The sequence below is a fragment of the Phocoena phocoena genome, chromosome 3, assembly GCF_963924675.1.
Source record: "Phocoena phocoena chromosome 3, mPhoPho1.1, whole genome shotgun sequence".
In the NCBI taxonomy this organism is placed as follows: Eukaryota; Metazoa; Chordata; class Mammalia; order Artiodactyla; family Phocoenidae; genus Phocoena; species Phocoena phocoena.
In genome coordinates, this window is record NC_089221.1 from 134,195,556 (window position 1) to 134,203,064 (window position 7,509).

The 7,509-nt window shown below is 40.9% G+C and overlaps 2 pseudogenes; both read right to left on the reverse strand.

The window, feature by feature from the left end:
- Window positions 1-368: 368 nt before the first annotated feature.
- On the reverse strand, window positions 369-946 carry LOC136120303 (serine/threonine-protein kinase MARK2 pseudogene; annotated as a pseudogene).
- An 81-nt stretch (window positions 947-1,027) lies between these two features.
- LOC136120304 (serine/threonine-protein kinase MARK2 pseudogene) lies at window positions 1,028-5,158 on the reverse strand (annotated as a pseudogene).
- Between the last annotated feature and the right edge of the window lie 2,351 nt (window positions 5,159-7,509).

The window sequence follows — 7,509 nt, forward strand, 5'->3', positions numbered from 1 at the left end:
GCTGGCCCGTCCTTCTGTCTCCTAGGTGGTTCCTGGCAGCGTTTTAAAAAAAGACTTTTTTTAATAAAAGAACAGTTTTAGGTTCACAGGAAAATTAAGAGGAAGATAGAGATTTAATATACTCCCTGTCCCCACACATGCATAGCCCCTCCCACTGTCAACATCCCCCACCAGGTTGGTACATTTGTTATAACTGATGAACCTTACATTGACATGTCGTTATTACCCAAGGTCCATAGTCTACAGTAGGATTTACTCCTGGTGTTGTACGTTCTATGTTTCTGGACAGATGAAGGTACAAGGATATGAATCTATGGTTAAGAGTATCATATAAAGTAGTTTCACTGTGCTAAAAATCTGGCAGCCTTTTAAAGCTTAAGTTCCTTGGTTATTTTAGAGGCAATGCTTTTGAGGGCCATGGAGGTGCTGGCTGTGTGTTTAAATGACCCTGTTGAGGGACCATTGTGGGAGTTTGCACACCTCCGCCTCCCACTGCAGGAAGCCTTCTTGGCCCTGGGGTGCCATGCATGCACAGTAGTACCATTTCTTATTCAGCTCATACTGGCAGCTTTTGTGTCGAGCACCTTGCTGAATTTTGATGCCATGTTAAAGGACTCCATGGAGTTTGTGATCTTCATACTCCATGTAAAGTGCAGTGTGTGGCTTGGCCTCCCTAGCTTTGAGTATCTCCATATGCTGTTTGCTTACAGGTTTATGCAGGTTCCTTCTGGCACACCTGAAATAAGCATACCTTCATATAAACTTGAGGGAGAACTTGCTAAAGAAGCCACCAGTGGCCCAGTGCTAGCTGTGGTTATTGCCCGAGGGAGAGGCTGGGATCACATTGGGGCAAAAATCTGCTGATCCCAAATGTACTGCCCAGTGTGTAGGGAATTTCCTTTGGATAAACTGTGGAGGAAATTTGTTCCATCTGGGGTCCCAGCATCGCTGCTAAAGTTTTGGGTGGAGGAGGAGGCCGCAGGGACACACTGGAGGTTGTGCTGGGCTGCAGTGTTTGGCAATTAACTTAAGTGAGTCCTAGGATCCCTTTCTGTGTGTAACCTATGGATGCGTCAGCTCAGTCTGCAGGGTCCTGTAGTTAGAGAGTGGCTCTACATAAAGCTTTAGCTTCTCATCTTCATGACCCACATTCGTTCATGAATCCTCCATGATTTACTCTAAAGTATCTCTCTTGCTGGGATTGAAAATGAAAGATTTCTTGAGCAGGTTGTCATATTCCACACACAATTCTAAGAGAATATGGTATATTTTGCCCAGTACTCCCTCTCATATCTCCTTGAAGTTCTGCCCATCAAAGGCAGGGATCCACTGACCAGTATAAAGGATGACTCCTAAGCTCCACACAGCAATGGAGGGTCCATCATACTTTTGGCCCTGGGAGAGTTCCAGGGCAGCATAACAGGGGACTGCCACAGACGGTATCCAGCTTATTGCTGAAGGTGAATTTGATGCAGAAGCCAAAGTCTGCAATCTTGGTGGTCATGTCAGCATCCAGGATAATAAACTTCTGGTGCTGGTACTTTATAGCAGACTCTATCTGGCAGAATTTGACTTGGATCTCTTTTTCTTGCAAACTGCCAAGAGCCACTAGGTGCTCTCTTCCAGTAGCATATTCCATGACAAGGAGTCTTGTCCTCAGCCTCCATCACTTCAAATAACCTCACTGTATTGGGATGATTCAAAGCCTTCATGAATTTTACTTTGTGGGATAGTCCCTGGAGACTGGAGGAATCCTGTTGACGCTTGTCAATGATTTTCACAGCTACCTCCTTCCCAGTCAGGATGTGTCAGGCCAACTTCACCTTGGCAAAGGTACCCTTGCTGTTGATCTTGAGGAGCTGGTTGTTGCCAGCATGGGTCTCCTCCTCAGCAGAGATGGCGGAAAGCCCTGCAGCATGTTAGATTCGCTGCAGGGGTTGAAGGCAAGGTGTCCCAAGATCAGCTTAAACGTGGGAAAAGCTGGTGAGATTGGTCCAGGTCACCTCAAAAGAAAATCACTTTTCACACTACCTGATGAACTGATCTTTATAATGGAATCAAAACACAATGGCAGGGGCTTCCCTGGTGGCGCAGTAGTTAAGAATCTGTCTGCCGATGCAGGGAACACGGGTTCGAGCCCTGGTCCAGGAAGATCCCACATGCCATGGAGCAACTAAGCCCATGTGCCACAACTACTGAGCCTGCGCTCTAGAGTCTGAGATCCACAACTACTGAAGCCTGTGCGCCTAGAGCCCGTGCTCTGCAACAGTGAGAAGCCTGCGCACTGCAACGAAGAGTAACCCCCGCTCGCCGCAACTAGAGAAAGCCTGTGTGCAGCAACGAAGGCCCGATGCAGCCAAAAAAAAAAAGAAAGAAAACCACAATGACAAACTAAAATAAAAATACACTAAGTAAAAAAGAAGTGAGAAAAAATAATAAAAAAGAAAAAATGAGGGAAAGAAAAAAGATAAAACTATCAAGTAAAAAAAAAAAAAGAGAGAAAAAGAAAAATGGAAAACAGTGAGAAAAATTAAAAAGAGAAAAAAATAAAAAGAAAACCAAAAAAAAAACCCCCCAAAAAACCCAAATGGAATATACAGACAGCCTACAATGTAAAGGAGAAAACTAACTTTGGTCAACATCCCTCAGGTCACTGAAAAGCAGCTTCCCAAGCTAGAAGGACCACAAATCTAGGCCAACCAGGAACTTGTATAGGTGCTTAGAATTCCATAACAATGGCTCCTTATGAGGACATAGCAAGAAAGGGACCTATTATGGTTAGTGATACTCCACAGTGGTTTCCTCATTTTTTTTTTTTTTTTTTGTCTGATGAACCCTTTTAGACTTAAAAAAAATTTTCATTTATGTGGATATAGCTATCAATATTTACACTATTAAAATTTTAAACCTGTATGATGTTTCAATGGCTTTTTTATTTCTAGTTTGAAAAGTTGTAATAATTTTTGGCTCAGTGTATTTTCAAATGTCCAAATATGTGGGGATTTTTAATTTGTCTCTTTATTAACTTCTTTTTTCATTTTATTCATTTTTTAGTTTGTATCTATAAAATAAAAATACTCTCTATAAGAAATATAACTTAAATGCCATTCTAAAAATACTGATTCCTCAATACCATCATCTAGTCAGTGTTAAAATTTAATTGTCTTATGCATTTTGAAAATTTTGGTTTTTCAGATTATCTGCTTGAATTAGGATCCAAAAATCATTTATATTTTGTGATTGGTTCATATGAATTTAAACCTCTTTCAGTCTGTCACTTTCTACTCCATCTCCTTCCTTCCCCATCTTGTTATTTATTTTTGATGAATTCATGTTGTTAATTTCCTACTGTTTGGATTTTCCTGATTGTATTCCTGTGGTGTACATTAACAAGTTCCTCTGTACTTCCTGTAAATTGATAGTTAAAATTGCAAGGCTGATGAGATTTAGATGTGATCTTTTTGGTGAGACTCCTTCATGTGTGGTGGTGTGTTCTTTTATCAGGAGGCTGATGGTCTTTCTTTTTGTGAGGTTAGTAGGCTTCCGTGCTCATTGCTGAGATCCATTAAATCATGACAAGTAGCAAAATACTAAATTTATCATCCCTTCATTTATTAGCTGGAATAATTCTGCAAGAGAAATGTCTCCCAATTAGCTCAATTACCTTGTGGTCATTGATGATGGTCTTTATGATTCCTTTTCCTGAAATGTGTTGGAGGCTTTTTCATTGGGCTAACATGCACACTTTTTTTCAATTGTTTTTCATATAGGACTTCCAGGTGAAATTTCACTTGAGCAAATGTTTCTTCAGCAAAAATGTTAGTTTGAAAGGTTCTGAACTAAGCCAAAGACATAATGGCCAAGTGAGGAATTTTGGCATCAGAAACATCATTTTGGATATTTGAGGTCCTGCCTGAGAATATTTGGGATCTTGTTAGGGCTGAAAAAAAAATAAAGTCAACCATCTACAGCGCTACCCACAGCCCTTACCAATGTGCCCAACATGCAATATATGGTCAATGTATGGTAGCCATTGCTAATATAGCATAATCTAACCATCTAATTTTTTATGTGGGAAACTAGGGCTCATTCATTAGTTTGTTCATTCATCAGATGTTTCCTGGGCCCTTATGCTCTGAGGAGGCACTATTCTGGGTGCTGGATAAACTTCAGAAGAAAGTCCCTGAGTTTCCTGTGCTTTGTTGTGGGGTGGGGAAAACAACAAGTTAACAAATTAACAGCCATATTGAAAGGGTGATGAATGATATGAAGGAAATAAACATGGTGTTAGTGCTACTCGGTGGGACATTACTTTAGATGGGTACTAACATTTCATATGAAATTTCTTTGACAGGAAGGGACAAGATCTACGAAAAGGACTCTCTGAACAGAGGGTACCACAAGGCAAAAGGCTCTGAGGAAACAAGTTTGGTATGATTGAATTGCAGAAAGTCAATCAGTGTGGCTGACACAGTGAGCAGGCAGAAGTGTGGTGGAAGGAGAGTCGAGAGAGGCAGGTGGTGGCAGAGACCAGAATCTAGCTTTTCTGGTCGATTCTGTCCTGATACATTTTGTGTTTCATTTTGCATGATTCTGGGGCACTGTAGCTGTGTTTCTTCGGCGTAACATGTGCAGCTGCAGACTAGAATGTTTTAGAAATCACTTCTCTCTCCCTGTCTGCCCCTGCTCCCATCTAGACCTGTCCCTTAGGTAGCCAGTTCTGAAGGAAATCTGGTTCCTTGCTGCAGCCTGGGTTTTGTTTCTGATGACTGCAGTCTCGGTGTTCCCAGGGACTGAGGTGTGAGCTGCTGATTTGAGCAGGGTTGAAGAGCCAGCTCCTGGACCATTCCTGCTTTGTGCTCTGCCCTGACCTCTGGTGGACTCAGCCTGCTAAGACATTGACCAAGCTGGAAGCTGGAAGCCTTTGCCTTCTATCCCTACCTGCCTGAATTTGGTTCGGAGTGTGCACTCTATTATTAAGGCTTTGTGAAGAGACAGAATTTCAGACACTGCCATGGGGTGGCCGGATGGCTTTTGACCATCCAACACCTCTTACGCTGGTATGACAACCATTCTTTAGAGTTTGGATGGCATCTATCCTGCCAGTACCCCAGGCAAAATGCGTGGGCATAGGATCCAGGCTGACCGATGAGAGCATTCATTCCTTTGGCCTGAAGGATTGGTTCAGAAAGAGCACATGGTCCAAATTGGGCAGATCAGGTCTTCTTTAAGGGTTTGATACAGGGACCTTGGGACAGAGGGCATCTCTCTTTCCCCTGGATCTAGAATTTTATAGATCCTTGTATACCTGGATTGCCAGTAACCATCTCTTTGGCCCCATTGAGAGAGGCTGCCTGAGAATTAACACTGAGGAGGAAGGTGGGGTCTGGAAATTCAAAGGGAGTTATCATTTAAGCTTCTGCTTCTGGGTGTGCCAAGGGTGAACCAATAAATTCCTTTTTTCTCTTAAGCTACTTTCAGTTGGGTTTCTGTCACAACTGGAAATCTCCTAATTAATACCACAACCAGTGTTAGTCAAAGTTATTACTAGTAGTAGATAATCAAAAGTAAATTTGAAGTATATACGGTGTGACACCTTCCTTTATGACACCACATTTGTAATTATATACTGATCTGGGTAACTACTTTTTAAAATAAATTTATTTATTTTTTATATTTTAAAAAAAGTTCAAAATTAAAATTAGGAAAAGAGAAAAGATTGCCCTTATCTGAATGGGCACTCACGTTTGCATTGCCTTTAAGAAACTTCCAATTCCCTAATTATAGGACAAATACACCAGAGAAGGACCATTTGCATTACAAAATAATTTTTAATTTTCCAGGGGGGAAAAAAATCCCCTCAAGTCTTATTCAAATAATAGCGATTAAAATGATCCAATGGGGGCTTCCCTGGTGGCACAGTGGTTAAGAATCCGCCTGCCAATGCAGGGGACACGGGTTTGAGACCTGGTCTGGGAAGATCCCACATGCCGCAGAGCAACTAAGTCCATGCACCACAACTACTGAGCCTGTGCTCTAGAGCCCACGAGCCACAACTACTGAGCCCGCGTGCCACAACTACTGAAGCCCGCGCGCCTAGATCCCGTGCTCCGCAACAAGAGAAGCCACCGCAATGACAAGCCCGCACAATGCAATGAAGAGTAGCCCCCGCTCGCCGCAACTAGAGAAAGCCCACCTGCAGCAACGAAGACCCAATGCAGCCAAAAAATAAATAGATAAAATAAGTAAATTTATTTAAAAAAATGATCCAATGAAGAGTTCAGCTGTAGGAGAAATTGGAATTAGCCCTAGAGGGCAAATCTTCCCTCCCTCCCTCCCTTCTCTCCTCCTTTCTTTCCTTCCTCTCTTTATCCCTTCCTCCCTTCCTTCTTTCCTTCCTTCTCTCTGTTATTTTGCTAAAATAAAAAAAGTTCTTTTTTTTTTTTTCCAGACTATGAAGTTACTGTAAAAAAGAAAGTTCGGACAATAAGGAAAGGTGTAAAGGAGACAGCAAAAATTACCCATGATGTTACTACCTAAAAAATAATAGTAAAAGCAGTGTAAGGCATTGTTCTAAACATTTTACATATATTAACATGTTTAAACTTCACTAATAACCAGAGGAGGTAGTTCCTACTGTCATTCACATTTTACAGAAGGGAAAGTTGAGGAAGAGAGTGTTAAGTTTCTCAAGATCAAATTCTGTGTGGCCTTGTTGAGAAAGAGGCACTCTGGACCCTTTGGTAAATAGTCTTTGGTACATATGTGTGCACAGTTGCTCACATTCATGTGTGTGTACAAATGTGCACACACCATAATCAGCCGTATGTACACAGACTTGCGCACACATATGCCACTATTACATGTATGAGCACACAGACGTTTTACAAAACAATCATTTTATCATGGTACCTTATGACTTGATTTAAAAATATATACAATAGTAGGCAGAAGAGTATAATAAACCCCATGTGCTCATCACTCAGATTCAACAGTGGTCAACTTGTGGCCAATTTTGCTTCATCTCTACTCCCAGTACTTTCCCTTCTCTATAGATTAAAAAAACAAACAACTAACTTTGAAATAATTTTAAACTTAAGGAAAATTGCTAGTATAGAGAATACCCAAATACTCTTTACCCAAATTCACTGATTTTTGACATTTTGCTACATTTGCTTTATCATTCTCACTCTTGTTTTCTCTGCATGTGTGTATGTATGTGTACACATATATATAAACATTTTAATTTTTTGGACCATATGACAGGAGGCTGCATGGCTGAGGCCCCTTTATTTCATCATACCTCAGTGCCCGTTTCCAAAGAACGAAGATATTTTCTTACATAGCCACAGTACAGTTGTTAAGTTTAGAAGTTAATTAATACAGTACTTTTATCTATGGTTCATATTCACGTTTTGCCAATTGTCCCAATAATGTTTTTGTTTTTAATTTTTTTACATCTTTATTGGAGTATAATTGCTTTACAATGGTGTGTTAGTTTCTGCTTTA